This window comes from Lissotriton vulgaris, chromosome 2_1, assembly GCF_964263255.1.
Source record: "Lissotriton vulgaris chromosome 2_1, aLisVul1.2, whole genome shotgun sequence".
In the NCBI taxonomy this organism is placed as follows: Eukaryota; Metazoa; Chordata; class Amphibia; order Caudata; family Salamandridae; genus Lissotriton; species Lissotriton vulgaris.
Window position 1 is genome coordinate 1,119,514,335 of NC_141687.1, and position 18,358 is coordinate 1,119,532,692.

An 18,358-nucleotide genomic window follows, 5' to 3' on the forward strand; every position below is an offset into this window, starting at 1 on the left:
CCATTTAAGGTAAGTCGTTTTTTAAAATGTAATTCCTTACTTAACTTATGATGGCCCGTAGGGTTAGATGGGTTGGCCCAGCTAAGAAAACAATGGAGGGAGATTGTATTGTTTTGACTTTCAGGCACCCTGGCTTGGTAAGAGCCATAATTGATAGGGTAAATGAGCAGAACATACACAAATCTAGGGTTCTGATACTTCCTCTAGGGTTTTTTTATCGACATCTCGTGGGACGATCAAGTCAAACAGAATCCGTATTTCAAATAGGGCAAAAGTTACCTCCTTTGATGCCTCGATGGTATCATCCAAATCGTTTTGATCCTTTGAGTTCTTTGGCCGAGGTAGATTGACTTCAATCGGAGAAGGGTGATGAAAATACTGATATAGAAATTATTCTTTCTCTCCCTAACACCCTGGCTAACAATAGTGACTCGTAGATGTTTTCCTTGGTACTATTGATAACATTAAAAGCCTACTAATAGACAGAGAGGAAGATCGGATTATGATCCAAGCTGATCATATAATAGAAAGAAATTGGTCAACTAAATCCACTAGTTTAACAAATAGACAGCAAACTGGTGGCACTACTCGCCTGATTTCATGGAATGTAGCCGGTATCTCAACTAGGCTATCAGATGAGGCATGGATAGATTACATCAAATCCTTTAGCATAATTTGTCTCCAGGAAACATGGAGTAGAGAAAATCTTTACTTAGATGGTATAATACCTTGTCTGTTGCTGCTGAACCCTCCCCCTCTGGAAGTGCAAAGGGTGGCCTAATGACCGCAATCTCAATACGTAATAGGTCATTAAGGATAGAAAAAATATGTTCTTCTCCATGGTATCAATTGATTTTGTATACTAATTTGACTGTTGTACCTTTGCTTATAGTTAACTGGTATTATAATATCTTTGATACACATGTGCTGCTTGTCATTGACACTTTGCAGATGGAGATCACTAAAGGTACTGGAAAGATTTCACCCTTATGTATTATGTGGTTTGGGGACTTTAATTGCAATCTATGTACGTTTAGCGGGAGCCACATTTGTGGGTTATCGGACATTGATGAACAACCTTTAGCCCATTTTAAGCACACCACACAGGGAGATGCCTTAAACAACATCATCGTGGTAAATGATCTCTGTATACTTGATACCCCGACTGATAGGTCAATGGCCCCCATTCCAAATTTTCAGGGGGCTAGAGGGTCGACGAGTATACTAGATTTTATCTTAATTTCTAGTAGTTATGCTTATGTAGGTGATGACTTTAGGGTAGAACGGAACCCGGCTAGTGATCATAACCCCCTCACACTATCAATGAGTACAGTGATTCCAAGGATAATGCCGCTAGAACAACCAACAACATTTAACCATAATCAAGGGGTTAGAATAAAATGGGATAAGATCAATCCCAAGAAAATGGAGGAACGGATCCTTGAAGTTAATTCATCAGAAATAATGACATGCCTAACAGCCACTTCTGATCCAGAGAAGATAGTGCACAGTTTGAGGCCCTTTGTAAGAGTGTGGCCAGAAATCTACTTAAACCAGTTAAGAAAGGTGTCACTAAAGATAAGAAATGGTTTAATGGGAATGTTCCAAAGCACAAACAGTGCTGAGGACAGCTCTCCATGTGGTACCCCGGTATAAAGAAATGGTTAGGAATGCAAGGCAAATGTATAGAAAAGTGGTTGAGAAGAGAAAAATAGAACTAAAGGTGAAGGCATGGGATGATTTGGAAAAAGCCAGTGACCTGCGAGATAGTAGGTTGTTTTGGGAGGTCATAAACCGCCCACTCTTTATCAGTGAAGAGAGGTCTATGATATCGCATGTAACTGGGGAGGTTTGGGAGACCCACTACTCAAAAATATTTAATCTGAAGGGTATTTTAATAGAAAATGATTGTTAGGATAACGTTCCTTTAAATGTTGAATATGCACGGCAGCTTAGCCTATCGCTTTCCCAGGAGGAAGTGGAGGAGGCTTTAAGAAAAGGTATTGCTTTGAAGGCCCCAGGGCTTGATGCCGTACCATTGGACTTGTTTAAAAATAATCCTCAACGTTGGGCAACCCTCCTGTTAAATGTTTTTAAAGCAACTATTGTGGGAGGCCTTCCATCATCATGGAAAGAGCCGGTAATTGTTCCCATCTTCAAGAAGGGAGACAAAGATGACCCCCGTTGCTATAGGCTGATCTCCCTAATAGATCCCTCCTATAAACTATTGGGGAGAGTAATATTGGCGCAATTGGAAACATGGGCGGATGTATCTGGCATTATTGTGGACTCTCAATACGACTTTAAGAGAGGCAGGGGGACCACAGAACAGTGCCTAAATTTAGCAATGATTATGGATAAGTACATGAAGGCCAGGGGTGTTTTAATACATTTGGCTTTCATGGACTTATCCAGTACTTTTTATACTGTTTGTAGGGGAAAGCTCTGGTTATTATTGGAGTCCATGGGGTTCAAGGAGCCATTGGTCACCCTTTTACGTACATTGCATGCTGCAACTTCTGTTGCTGTAAGAGATGGCCCAGGCGGGAAAAAAACTGGGAAAATTGCCTCATCTGAAGGCGTCCGCCAGGGCTGTATCATGGCACCTTTTTTGTTTTTAATTTACACAAATGGTTTGGAACAGTTTTTATTGCAAAAATGTTTAGATTTTCCCAAGATAAACAGCAAATATGTACCGCTGCTGACATATGCAGATGATACCGTTTTGATGACTCTAACGGCTAACAGCATGCAGAAATGCCTGGATGCCTTTAATGAATTCATGTTGGGCCTAGATCTTATGGTTGATAAATCATATGCTATGGCTTGTGACCCAGGCAAAATTAAGACCTGTAAATATACTGTGGACAATATGGTAATTGAAAAAGTCACAAATTTTAATTACCTAGGAAATCTTTTTAATAGAACATTGAATTGGGATGAATTGATAAACACCCAGATCCAAACAACATCTAGATCTGTAGAGGCCCTTTGTCGTTTTGCTAATAAACTGGGGCAAAAACCAGTGGGGGATTTGAAGATGATGACCCTGTACAAATCAAAGTGTGTGTCTGTGGCAACCTACAGAGCAGGGGTATGGGGGTGCCATAAAAATGAAAAGGTCCAAATCATGGGGAATAACTTTTTAAAGTGCTTATTATCAATCCCCAACAGTGCTTCAAATGTTTTCTGCCACACAGAGGTGGGATTGCAACCTGTGAAGGACAGAATTCATGTGTCCCCTTTACTCCTCTGGGGAAAAATATGGACCTCTGAGGATTTGTTATTCTCAAAAGAAATTTTAAAGGATTGCATGAATCTTAACAAGGCCATGAAGATCCCCTGGTTACGATATGTAAAGGAAACTTTTTTTATAAAATAGGGCTTGAAAGTTTTTAAGATGATCCTGTCTCTATCAATTTGAACATGAAGAAGGTCATTAAGAGCGGTTATTGTGACATCAAGAAGAGGCAAATGGTAGCAGTTGGCCTACAGCCTATTGGCGCCAATATTGTATGCCTACGGGAAGCCCATATTGAAGGGTCACAATTACAAATATTAAACTCATTTGTATACAATCTGATTGGTGCAACTACACAGGGAATGCGGGCAAGAGGGGTCGCACTTTTGGCTAGAGGTAGAGGGTTTAAGTTTAATAAAACGAAATCCGATAAATTGGGAAGATGGGTGATCTCAGAAGTTAATACAGGACAATCCTCTTCAATGACCATCTGCACAATTTATGGATGTAATAATGATGACCCCCTGGTAATTAATATTGTCTCCAATGAACTTACCAATTGGCCACTGCCACTTATAATTTGTGGCGACTTCAATATAAATCTTTCACATGATTGGTCCACAAAAGACAATTGGCATTACCATGGTCGAAAATCAAAAGTCTTTAAAGTAATCAAAGAATTATGTATTACCCATGGACTAATTGATGCGTGGCAGACTTTAAATTGTAATTCCAATGATCCAGAGTATACATATTATTCAAACTCATACACATGCTAGACTCGATTACTTTTTGATATCTAGTTCAATTAAAACTCCCTCAAAAATAGAAAAATTACCCCGAATCATGTTGGATCATAATTCCTTAATACTAACAATTGAGATAACATCTTTGATACAGAAGCCACAAACTTGGACCTTTGAAAGGTCTTTGCTCCTTGAGAATGAATATTGTAAACATATGAGATGCTGGATATCAAACTTTTTGTTGGTTAATAACGGCAGTACAACGATAGAGTTCGTTTGGGACGCTTTAAAATCAGGTATTAGGGGTGAAACTATACAGTATTCACTCCGGAGCAACAAATGTGCAAGATAATTACTAAGACTCTCACAAGAAACTTTAAAGGGATTGGAGGAAGAGCTTATAAGGGTAACAAGAAACTCTTCTACTACAGAAGAGATAAGTAATGTACAAACTCAGGTTGCAATAGCTAAGGCATCAATTGCAAATATATAAATCAATAAAGCTATTTAAAAAGCTACTGCTCATCGGGAAAAAATATATGAGGTTAGTGAGTCGGTTGGCCAGCAATTAGCAATCCGGATGAGGCAGCAGACTACACAAAATTTAATACCGGAAATTCAAGATCCAATAATCGGTAGAGTAACTAACTCAGAGAAGATCCGAGAAGCATTTTGGCGTTTTTATAGTGCTCTCTATACAGAAGAGGGAGAAATAGATCAAGAGAAAATCGTAGAATATCTAGATATAGATACCTGTGATAAATTAAACACCGAAGACCAGTTAATCTTTGAAAAGGCCCCCGACATCGATGAAATAAGAAAAACCGTAAAAGATCTTTCTCGTGGGAAGGCAACTGGAGTAGATGCCATCCCACTTGAATTTTACATAGCATTTCTGGATCAACTTCAAGAAATCTTGTTGAGCCTATGCTTACACTTATTTAGAGGAGGGCAACCCCCCAACTCATGGTCCACGGCCAAAATTGTAATATTCTCTAAAAAAAAAAAAACTCCCGACCAGATGGGCTCTTATCGACCCATCACCTTAATAAATGTAGATTCTAAAATCTACTCCAAATTACTCGCTAACCGTATCTCGTCAATAATTCATAAAGTTACATCCAAAGTTCAGCACGGCTTTATTCCTCGGAGAGACAATACCGACCATACACGGAAAGTAATTAGCTTATTTGACTACACTCAGCTGGCAGGAGACCCGATGGAACTTATTTTACTTGATGCTGAGAAAGCTTTTGATCGGGTCTCCTGGCCATTTTTGTCGCAAGCAATGTCCAGGGTCGGCTTTAACTATATATTTATACAGGCAATACAAAAACTTTATATTAATCCTCAGGCGATGGTGATGGTTAACGGAGGGAATTCAAAAATATTAAAAATCTCGGGAGGAACACGGCAGGGATGCCCCTGCTCGCCGCTGTTGTTCGCTCTCTATATTGATCCCTTTATCAGGAGATTACAAAATAATTGCACTATAACTCCCATCCGGACAAATGAATACTCAACAAAAATTCTTGCCTATGCAGATGATATTGCCGTTGTCACTGCTAACCCAAACTTGGCTATGCCAATTATTGAACCGGAGGCACTAATATTTGGCACTATTTCAGGGTACGCTCTGAATCGAGGGAAAACCCAAATAATTATTAACAACAAATGTGCTATGTCAGATTCACATATAACAAATTCAGCCACTTACTTAGGGGTTACTATAACTTCTGAACTAGAGAATCTAGTTGACCTGAACCTCAAACCTATTTCAAATAAAATGCAAAAGGACCTTCGCCGTATCAATAATTTACATCTTTCTTTGATAGGACGGACAAATGCCCTAAAAATGGTCTACTTTCCAAAACTTTTGTATTTATTTAGAGCGAAATTTCAGATCAATGGTTTAAACAATGGAACGTATTTTTACGGATTTTATTTGGGCATATACTCAGCCCCGCTGTGCCTATAAACTTCTCACACTTCCCAAAGAAAGAGGAGGGTTAAGTCTCCCAAACCTCAGGTTATACTATTGGACAACAGTCTTGCTATATAACCATGAGCTTTTTTTTCTTGATGGAACAGGGATATCTCAGGATAAAAACGCACCAACTATTCATCAAATAATATTAGATGATAGAAGTATTGGTTATCTTTGGAGATATCTCTTTGATAGCTATCATAAAAAAGTAAAACTAAAAACACTTATAGCCGTGTCTAGAGTTTGGAAATCTGTAAGAAAAATGATAGGTCTGGGACGGTTATCTTTTTATACACCAATACAAAATAACCCTCTCTTACCGGATATATTTAAAGATGATAGATGGATCATATCTGGAATTACTTATATAGGTTGCTTCTTCTCCGCAGAAGGGATATATTCTTTTGAATTTTTGAAAGACAAATATCATCTTGAATGGAGAGATTTCTTTAAATATCTCCAAATCAGAGATTTTCTATTACGACGAGTGAGCAGAGAAGACACTATGCCTAAAAACATCATAGCTGAAACTCTTAGCCATTATCAAGAAAAAATACGGATTGGGGGTTTTACCAATTATTACTTACATATTTACCTGATGACAGGCAGAAGATTATGCAGAAATGGCAAAAGAAATTTATAATTTCAACTGATGAATTTGAGTATGTCAATGAACTATCACAAACTGCACTCATGTTGACCAAATTACAAACACAATTTTATAAAATATGTTTCTTCATGTACTATACTCCAGATAGAATTGCCAAATGGGGTAATGGGAGAGGAACATGCTGCTTTCGTTGTAACTTACAAGATGCAGATTGTATACATATCTTTTCATCTAGTCCCGCTTTAACTTTTCTCAAATCAAAAATTGAAGATTTTCTCTCATTAATCCTTAAAACTGTGGTTAATCTATCTGATCAAACAGTTCTGTTAGGCTTAGCAAACTGTACTAATTTGAATACTGGTCATGAACTGATTTTTATTTCAATGGCTGTTTTAAGAATCTGTATAGCATCGGCTTGGCTAGATCCTATCGCCCCCTCATATCAACAGTGGTTTTCAAGACTGTTAGCAATTTTTAATTTAGAAATGGCAATATATAAAACTAAAGGTAGGAAACGTAGAATAAAAGGTTTAAAAATCTGGTCTCCTTTAATAGAATGGTCTGAACTTTAGACATTCATTTAACAACAATATGGTTAAAACTGTTCAGTTGTAATGTATACCCATCTATACTAATGTCTATCTGTATCTCGATGATTCATCTGTTAATTTAAATATCCAATGTTATGTATTATTATTATTTATAAGCTCTTGAAATTCTTTTTGTTCTACATTTAATCTGCCCGATCAGAGGGGTGGGGGGTGGGGCCTGTCTTATGTGTTGTATTGTCTTTTTGTTGTATAAAATCCAATAAAAAGAGTTTTTAAAAAAAAGAACGTTATTGTACTGTTGAAGGATCATATAGGCAAGAAATATTAACATATAATCAAGCGGTCATATTACAACAACAGTTTTATTTGACTTTTACCATGCACACACAATGGCGTTTCTATTTGACTAGATTTCGGTTACAAATATTGCACTTTTTGGCTGATTTCCGAAACAAGGGGGCTGGTGTGAGAGACTTCCCCCTTGTCTATGTAATAATACAGCCCAACAATGTACAGTGCATTGTGTTCTCTTCTGTCCACTTTATAAAGTCCCAAGAGACCGTTTTATCAAACCCCTTTTGAAGGATATTAGACCTTGTACATATATGGAAGGTTATATGTAGCTCTATGCTTAGCTTTATTAGATCTGCACTTTCGATTATGAATCACTATGAATTATGAACTTTTAATTGATTTTATGTCTTTTTAAATATGATATTTGTATATTGTGAATGCACTGCACTTTAAATGGCCACGGGAGGTCTACATGAAAGATTAGAACTAGTACCATTCAACGTCCCACCCCATTAATGTATATTTCTTTAGTGCCTATTGTACGTGAATTTTGGAACCCTGTGTATGATCTGTGAAATACCGTTTGTGATTGAATGTATGATACTTCTTATTTTAATAGTATACTTTTATGATTCTTTTCTTTGAATCGAATAAAATTATTTTAAATTAAATTAAATTCCTCTCCCTCCTCCTTTCTCCCACCCCACCACCCCCCTCTGGTAGCAGTCGCTGCTCGCCTCTGCATATGTGAGAAATTCTGATAACATAAAGATAAAGGGCCCTGGCAGGATCGGGAAGGTGCTATCCTTAAGGCCATATGAGTAAATGTGCCCCTAAAAATAAGATTCAAACAACATTTAAAAAAAACAGCAATCAATAAGCCTTGGGACTCAAACAGGAATGAGATAAGTAAATTATGAAGGCATATCCTAACTATTAAAAATGGTACTGCAGGTAGCAATAATACAGTCTGAAAATCAGCCAAACTGCATGATAAACCAGTCATGAGGAATTAGCAGCATGAGCAAAATCTGTAAATACTCTAAATCCAGAATATGCAGCAAATCAAATAAAAGTCATACAGCATATCTAGAATCTTGGGGTGAGACTCTCACTGACCCCAGACTCTTGTCCTACTGTAGGTGCTTTAGTTATGGAGACCAACTGAAATCACACAGTGAGCAAAGGGTGAGAAAATGTATCACACGTTGTCAAATGAAAATACAGAATTGATACATCATATAATGACACCATCCTAGCTCTTTTCCACTAAATAAATAATAATGAATAAATATCACTTTGGCCTAATGTCATGAGAAATTACAGCACAAATTTGGTTAGATAAGAAGTCATAAAAAGAACTGGCCTACAGTGGGAACAGAAAGAGCCTTGAATGTCACAAAATACTTTCTCTGGTGTTCCTTAAGCACAGTATGTCATCACAAACTATCAGGGCACATTTTGATGCATGTGGCCTCAATGAGAAATAAAAACATGATAAAAACTTGGCTAATCTAATGAAGCAAGTTGAGGCCTTAATGAGACCGAGTGCGACCTTTACCCGGAAAACATAGTTATATATTATATATATATATATATATATATATATATATATATATATATATATATATTCACTGAAAAAACCATAGGTTATAGACCATATATAGTTAGGAATTCGCATTTGCAAAACCTTATTTTACTCACACAAAACCATTGAAATTCCATATATAGTTAGTTGCACTAACTATATATTGCGCACCCGCAATCCACTGCTGATGATGTCACATATTACATCATTCATGACATGGTCAGTGACATCACTGATGACATCACTGATGACATCTCAAATGACATCACTGATGACATCTCAAATGACATCACTGATGACATCACTGATGACATCTCATTTGACATTACTGATCACATCACTGATGATATAATTCATGTGATAATACGATGAACCTCTTCAGACTCTAATATAACCTTAGATACAATCAGTGTAAACAGACACTCACAGACTGTCACTCATCCATGGAGTTACTCACACACCTAGTCAGTCATGCAAAGAATCAATCACACCTCCATTTCCTCAACTATACAGTTATACAAACTTTACTTATTCAAACATATACTAACACTTATTTACTCTCTTACACAATCCCTGATACAAGTTCACAATGATCCATACAGCCACTCACACATTCACTGGCTCTTATGCACAGTTATTTATATATGTCAACTCTCACATGTACTGTGTTTTACATATGTACTTACTTTGACATGTAGCACTGAGATATCTATTCACTCACCAATACACTCATGCACACAGTCAACCGCCCATACAGCTGTTTCCACATGCACTTTTGAAACCATACATCTAGTGAATCAACCGCTCACACATCTATGCACAGAGTCATACACCTCTCAGCCACCCACACACACACTCAGTCTCCCATACAAATACTTGGGCAACCAATCAATAACCCATATAGTCACTCATATAGCTACTTATCAACACATGCAACAGTTTACAGAACAACAGACATAATGATGCACAAATTAAGACAGTTTAGTCACTAACCCATGCACTCAGTGAGACACATTTAATCACTCACTCATACAGTCAGTCATGCACCTACTAAATCCTTCATCCAGACACTTAAACATCCACTCATTCTTCAATATGTAAGACATATTTTAACTTTACAGAAACATACAGTCACTGGATGTTGTCATCAGTGATGTCATTTGAGATGTCATCAGTGATGTCATCAGTGATGTCACTGACCATGTCATGAATGATGTAATATGTGACATCATCAGCAGTGGATTGCGGGTGCGCGATATATAGTTAGTGCAACTAACTATATATGGAATTTCAATGGTTTTGTGTGAGTAAAATAAGGTTTTGTAAATGCGAATTCCTAACTATATATGGTCTATAACCTATGGTTTTTTCAGTGAATTTTCAAGGTTTTGTAAATGCTAATTCTTTACTATATATGGTCTATAACCTATGGTTTTTTCAGTGAATTTTCAAGGTTTTGTAAATGCTAATTCCTAACTATATATGGTCTATAGCCTATGGTTTTTTTCAGTGAATATATATATATACATACATATATAAACATATATCATCTGTATATCTATATAAATACAAACATAAATGCATGCATACATATACTTATATGCATACAGATGCATGTTATTTACATGAAAGTTGAAAAAACACTAATAAAAGCAAAGCTAAAAAGCCACCTCATTACAAACAGAATGGCTTTAACTTAAACGAGGGCGAGATCTATTGATTGCATTTTCAATGCTTGTTTACTTTGGTTCCATCAAGAAGGCATTCAGATGTGTCACACATTTGCCATAAATTCTGAATGTTAGCACTCTAGTTGCACATTAGATCACTGTAGTAAACCTACTGCTCACCAGGGATGTCTGCTGCTGGTATTCAAAGTGCATGTTTCAGTCTGCATGTCAGAATTTTTTTAATGAAATAGAAGAGGATTTGAGAAGTCACTCAAAATGATCCCTAATTTTTCTTTCTGAAGCACTAATCATACTTTCTATGGCAAAATTAACCCCCTCATGTTGTTCCTTTTTAAATTGAGTGTTTTCAGACTTACCACTTCATTCCAATCAAGATGGCTTCTGGTGTGCCATACTTTTGTCATAAGTAAGACTGTTAGCGCTCTAGTTGTTCTTTAGAACACTCTGGGACATTCTGTCATTGGGCTATACTTGGGGTACATCTGGGTGATATTTGGGCTACATTTAGGCTCTTTTGTCTCTGGTGGCCATCTTGGGAGACTGTATGTCAGAATTTTTTAATGAAATTGAAGAGGGTTTGAGAAGTCACTCAAAATGTGCCCTAATTTTTCTTTCTGCAGCACTAATCATAATTCATATGGCAAAATATACCCCCTCATTTTGTTCCTTTTTAAATTAAATGTTTTAAGAGTTACCACTTTATTCCCATCACGATGGCTCCAGGTGTGCTATACCTTTGTAATAAGTAGGACTGTTAGCGCTCTAGTTGTTCTTTAGAACACTCTAGGAGGCTGCAGTAGAAAACAAAGGAATCAACTGACAGTCTCTGTCCTTGTTGGATGTACATGTTTTACTGAGAATGTCAGACTTCATTTTCACATGACTGAGAAAGATAATGTGAATTTACAGAAAATATGCTTTCAGTTTAGCTTATAGATCCCCTTCCAAACCACTGTGGGAAAATCATGAGATATTAGTTTTCTTTCAAACAATATTCATGATATCACAGCAGAAGGTTTTTTCACATGGTAAAATCACCTTAGAACCCACCACAATTCCTAAAACGAGTATGGTACCATCAACAAATGATTTATAATGTAACTAAAGTCCTAAAACCCTCTATTAACTACAATGCTTTTTAATGAGGTGCTATCATGTATATTGGTCCCAAGATGGCTGCCAACACTTCTTGGATGAAGTGCTGACAGCCAATCAGATCAGATGTGTGGTTAGGCTCCGCCCAGATATATATCTTTTTTTGAACCTAAATTACTCAAAATCCACTGGAGCACATATATTGCGACCTAGCAAAGGCACATCGGGCTAACAGTCCCTACAATTTTGCCAAGTTTCGTGCAAATCCATTCAGCCGTTCGAGCTAAAAGTGAGGCCAACCGCCCTATGGAAATTAACATGGGAAAAACGCGTTTTGGGACCCCCCTTTTTTCTCGGCCCCCCCTCGATGAAACCCCCCCAAATTGTCAGGGGCTGCTCAGAAACAAAATGTTCCATTTTCCTGAAAATTTCAGCCAATTCCGTCCACAAACGCCAAAGTTATTAGACATAGAATTTTCAAAAATCCCATAGAGAAAAAATCCTAACTATATACACCTACTGGCGACCGCCAGTAGGTAATATATATATATATATATATATATATATATATATATATAGATATATATATATATATATATGCAAGCTCCAGGATGTGTCCATCAGTTTGGTTTGCACTCGACCAACAGCAGCAGAGAGTTGGACTCTCTTAAGGTACAGGCGGTTGCCGCTTGAATCACTCCGTGCAGGTGTGCCTGACGCGTTTCGAAAGCTCCTCAGCTTTCTCTTCAGAGGCTTTCACGGAGATTCGCGCTCCCAGTTTCAACAATGCACGCCCTCCAATAGGATGATGATGTTGGCTGAGCATTGTGGGAGCGGTAGTTCTTATGGATGCAGATATGGACTCAGGCAGGGGGGTCCGTCTATGATCCCTGCTGTTACCCCACAGATTCGAAGAGGTGTCTTCTCCTCGAGTGGTCCCCTTCTTTCGGGGAGGTGCACAACCCCGCGGCAGGACGGCCGCGTAAATATGCAAGCTCCAGGATGTGTCCATCAGTTTGGTTTGCACTCGACCAACAGCAGCAGAGAGTTGGACTCTCTTAAGGTACAGGCGGTTGCCGCTTGAATCACTCCGTGCAGGTGTGCCTGACGCGTTTCGAAAGCTCCTCAGCTTTCTCTTCAGAGGCTTTCACGGAGATTCGCGCTCCCAGTTTCAACAATGCACGCCCTCCAATAGGATGATGATGTTGGCTGAGCATTGTGGGAGCGGTAGTTCTTATGGATGCGGATATGGACTCAGGCAGGGGGGTCCGTCTATGATCCCTGCTGTTACCCCACAGATTCGAAGAGGTGTCTTCTCCTCGAGTGGTCCCCTTCTTTCGGGGAGGTGCACAACCCTGCGGCAGGACGGCCGCGTAAATATGCAAGCTCCAGGATGTGTCCATCAGTTTGGTTTGCACTCGACCAACAGCAGCAGAGAGTTGGACTCTCTTAAGGTACAGGCGGTTGCCGCTTGAATCACTCCGTGCAGGTGTGCCTGACGCGTTTCGAAAGCTCCTCAGCTTTCTCTTCAGAGGCTTTCACGGAGATTCGCGCTCCCAGTTTCAACAATGCACGCCCTCCAATAGGATGATGATGTTGGCTGAGCATTGTGGGAGCGGTAGTTCTTATGGATGCAGATATGGACTCAGGCAGGGGGGTCCGTCTATGATCCCTGCTGTTACCCCACAGATTCGAAGAGGTGTCTTCTCCTCGAGTGGTCCCCTTCTTTCGGGGAGGTGCACAACCCCGCGGCAGGACGGCCGCGTAAATATGCAAGCTCCAGGATGTGTCCATCAGTTTGGTTTGCACTCGACCAACAGCAGCAGAGAGTTGGACTCTCTTAAGGTACAGGCGGTTGCCGCTTGAATCACTCCGTGCAGGTGTGCCTGACGCGTTTCGAAAGCTCCTCAGCTTTCTCTTCAGAGGCTTTCACGGAGATTCGCGCTCCCAGTTTCAACAATGCACGCCCTCCAATAGGATGATGATGTTGGCTGAGCATTGTGGGAGCGGTAGTTCTTATGGATGCGGATATGGACTCAGGCAGGGGGGTCCGTCTATGATCCCTGCTGTTACCCCACAGATTCGAAGAGGTGTCTTCTCCTCGAGTGGTCCCCTTCTTTCGGGGAGGTGCACAACCCTGCGGCAGGACGGCCGCGTAAATATGCAAGCTCCAGGATGTGTCCATCAGTTTGGTTTGCACTCGACCAACAGCAGCAGAGAGTTGGACTCTCTTAAGGTACAGGCGGTTGCCGCTTGAATCACTCCGTGCAGGTGTGCCTGACGCGTTTCGAAAGCTCCTCAGCTTTCTCTTCAGAGGCTTTCACGGAGATTCCCGCTCCCAGTTTCAACAATGCACGCCCTCCAATATGATGATGATGTTGGCTGAGCATTGTGGGAGCGGTAGTTCTTATGGATGCGGATATGGACTCAGGCAGGGGGCTCCGTCTATGATCCCTGCTGTTACCCCACAGATTCGAAGAGGTGTCTTCTTCTTGAGTGGTCCCCTTCTTTCGGGGAGGTGCACAACCCCGCGGCAGGACGGCCGCGTAAATATGCAAGCTCCAGGATGTGTCCATCAGTTTGGTTTGCACTCGACCAACAGCAGCAGAGAGTTGGACTCTCTTAAGGTACAGGCGGTTGCCGCTTGAATCACTCCGTGCAGGTGTGCCTGACGCGTTTCGAAAGCTCCTCAGCTTTCTCTTCAGAGGCTTTCACGGAGATTCCCGCTCCCAGTTTCAACAATGCACGCCCTCCAATAGGATGATGATGTTGGCTGAGCATTGTGGGAGCGGTAGTTCTTATGGATGCAGATATGGACTCAGGCAGGGGGGTCCGTCTATGATCCCTGCTGTTACCCCACATATTCGAAGAGGTGTCTTCTCCTCGAGTGGTCCCCTTCTTTCGGGGAGGTGCACAACCCCGCGGCAGGACGGACGCGTAAATATGCAAGCTCCAGGATGTGTCCATCAGTTTGGTTTGCACTCGACCAACAGCAGCAGAGAGTTGGACTCTCTTAAGGTACAGGCGGTTGCCGCTTGAATCACTCCGTGCAGGTGTGCCTGACGCGTTTCGAAAGCTCCTCAGCTTTCTCTTCAGAGGCTTTCACGGAGATTCGCGCTCCCAGTTTCAACAATGCACGCCCTCCAATAGGATGATGATGTTGGCTGAGCATTGTGGGAGCGGTAGTTCTTATGGATGCGGATATGGACTCAGGCAGGGGGGTCCGTCGATGATCCCTGCTGTTACCCCACAGATTCGAAGAGGTGTCTTCTCCTCGAGTGGTCCCCTTCTTTCGGGGAGGTGCACAACCCCGCGGCAGGACGGCCGCGTAAATATGCAAGCTCCAGGATGTGTCCATCAGTTTGGTTTGCACTCGACCAACAGCAGCAGAGAGTTGGACTCTCTTAAGGTACAGGCGGTTGCCGCTTGAATCACTCCGTGCAGGTGTGCCTGACGCGTTTCGAAAGCTCCTCAGCTTTCTCTTCAGAGGCTTTCACGGAGATTCGCGCTCCCAGTTTCAACAATGCACGCCCTCCAATAGGATGATGATGTTGGCTGAGCATTGTGGGAGCGGTAGTTCTTATGGATGCGGATATGGACTCAGGCAGGGGGGTCCGTCTATGATCCCTGCTGTTACCCCACAGATTCGAAGAGGTGTCTTCTCCTCGAGTGGTCCCCTTCTTTCGGGGGGGAGCACAACCCCGCGGCAGGACGGCCGCGTAAATATGCAAGCTCCAGGATGTGTCCATCAGTTTGGTATGCACTCGACCAACAGCAGCAGAGAGTTGGACTCTCTTAAGGTACAGGCGGTTGCCGCTTGAATCACTCCGTGCAGGTGTGCCTGACGCGTTTCGAAAGCTCCTCAGCTTTCTCTTCAGAGGCTTTCACGGAGATTCGCGCTCCCAGTTTCAACAATGCACGCCCTCCAATAGGATGATGATGTTGGCTGAGCATTGTGGGAGCGGTAGTTCTTATGGATGCGGATATGGACTCAGGCAGGGGGGTCCGTCTATGATCCCTGCTGTTACCCCACAGATTCGAAGAGGTGTCTTCTCCTCGAGTGGTCCCCTTCTTTCGGGGAGGTGCACAACCCCGCGGCAGGACGGCCGCGTAAATATGCAAGCTCCAGGATGTGTCCATCAGTTTGGTTTGCACTCGACCAACAGCAGCAGAGAGTTGGACTCTCTTAAGGTACAGGCGGTTGCCGCTTGAATCACTCCGTGCAGGTGTGCCTGACGCGTTTCGAAAGCTCCTCAGCTTTCTCTTCAGAGGCTTTCACGGAGATTCGCGCTCCCAGTTTCAACATTGCACGCCCTCCAAAAGGATGATGATGTTGGCTGAGCATTGTGGGAGCGGTAGTTCTTATGGATGCGGATATGGACTCAGGCAGGGGGGTCCGTCTATGATCCCTGCTGTTACCCCACAGATTCGAAGAGGTGTCTTCTCCTCGAGTGGTCCCCTTCTTTCGGGGAGGTGCACAACCCCGCGGCAGGACGGCCGCGTAAATATGCAAGCTCCAGGATGTGTCCATCAGTTTGGTTTGCACTCGACCAACAGCAGCAGAGAGTTGGACTCTCTTAAGGTACAGGCGGTTGCCGCTTGAATCACTCCGTGCAGGTGTGCCTGACGCGTTTCGAAAGCTCCTCAGCTTTCTCTTCAGAGGCTTTCACGGAGATTCGCGCTCCTAGTTTCAACAATGCACGCCCTCCAATAGGATGATGATGTTGGCTGAGCATTGTGGGAGCGGTAGTTCTTATGGATGCGGATATGGACTCAGGCAGGGGGGTCCGTCTATGATCCCTGCTGTTACCCCACAGATACGAAGAGGTGTCTTCTCCTCGAGTGGTCCCCTTCTTTCGGGGAGGTGCACAACCCCACGGCAGGACGGCCGCGTAAATATGCAAGCTCCAGGATGTGTCCATCAGTTTGGTTTGCACTCGACCAACAGCAGCAGAGAGTTGGACTCTCTTAAGGTACAGGCGGTTGCCGCTTGAATCACTCCGTGCAGGTGTGCCTGACGCGTTTCGAAAGCTCCTCAGCTTTCTCTTCAGAGGCTTTCACGGAGATTCGCGCTCCCAGTTTCAACAATGCACGCCCTCCAATAGGATGATGATGTTGGCTGAGCATTGTGGGAGCGGTAGTTCTTATGGATGCGGATATGGACTCAGGCAGGGGGGTCCGTCTATGATCCCTGCTGTTACCCCACAGATTCGAAGAGGTGTCTTCTCCTCGAGTGGTCCCCTTCTTTCGGGGAGGTGCACAACCCCGCGGCAGGACGGCCGCGTAAATATGCAAGCTCCAGGATGTGTCCATCAGTTTGGTTTGCACTCGACCAACAGCAGCAGAGAGTTGGACTCTCTTAAGGTACAGGCGGTTGCCGCTTGAATCACTCCGTGCAGGTGTGCCTGACGCGTTTCGAAAGCTCCTCAGCTTTCTCTTCAGAGGCTTTCACGGAGATTCGCGCTCCCAGTTTCAACAATGCACGCCCTCCAATAGGATGATGATGTTGGCTGAGCATTGTGGGAGCGGTAGTTCTTATGGATGCGGATATGGACTCAGGCAGGGGGGTCCGTCTATGATCCCTGCTGTTACCCCACAGATTCGAAGAGGTGTCTTCTCCTCGAGTGGTCCCCTTCTTTCGGGGAGGTGCACAACCCTGCGGCAGGACGGCCGCGTAAATATGCAAGCTCCAGGATGTGTCCATCAGTTTGGTTTGCACTCGACCAACAGCAGCAGAGAGTTGGACTCTCTTAAGGTACAGGCGGTTGCCGCTTGAATCACTCCGTGCAGGTGTGCCTGACGCGTTTCGAAAGCTCCTCAGCTTTCTCTTCAGAGGCTTTCACGGAGATTCCCGCTCCCAGTTTCAACAATGCACGCCCTCCAATATGATGATGATGTTGGCTGAGCATTGTGGGAGCGGTAGTTCTTATGGATGCGGATATGGACTCAGGCAGGGGGCTCCGTCTATGATCCCTGCTGTTACCCCACAGATTCGAAGAGGTGTCTTCTTCTCGAGTGGTCCCCTTCTTTCGGGGAGGTGCACAACCCCGCGGCAGGACGGCCGCGTAAATATGCAAGCTCCAGGATGTGTCCATCAGTTTGGTTTGCACTCGACCAACAGCAGCAGAGAGTTGGACTCTCTTAAGGTACAGGCGGTTGCCGCTTGAATCACTCCGTGCAGGTGTGCCTGACGCGTTTCGAAAGCTCCTCAGCTTTCTCTTCAGAGGCTTTCACGGAGATTCGCGCTCCCAGTTTCAACAATGCACGCCCTCCAATAGGATGATGATGTTGGCTGAGCATTGTGGGAGCGGTAGTTCTTATGGATGCAGATATGGACTCAGGCAGGGGGGTCCGTCTATGATCCCTGCTGTTACCCCACAGATTCGAAGAGGTGTCTTCTCCTCGAGTGGTCCCCTTCTTTCGGGGAGGTGCACAACCCCGCGGCAGGACGGACGCGTAAATATGCAAGCTCCAGGATGTGTCCATCAGTTTGGTTTGCACTCGACCAACAGCAGCAGAGAGTTGGACTCTCTTAAGGTACAGGCGGTTGCCGCT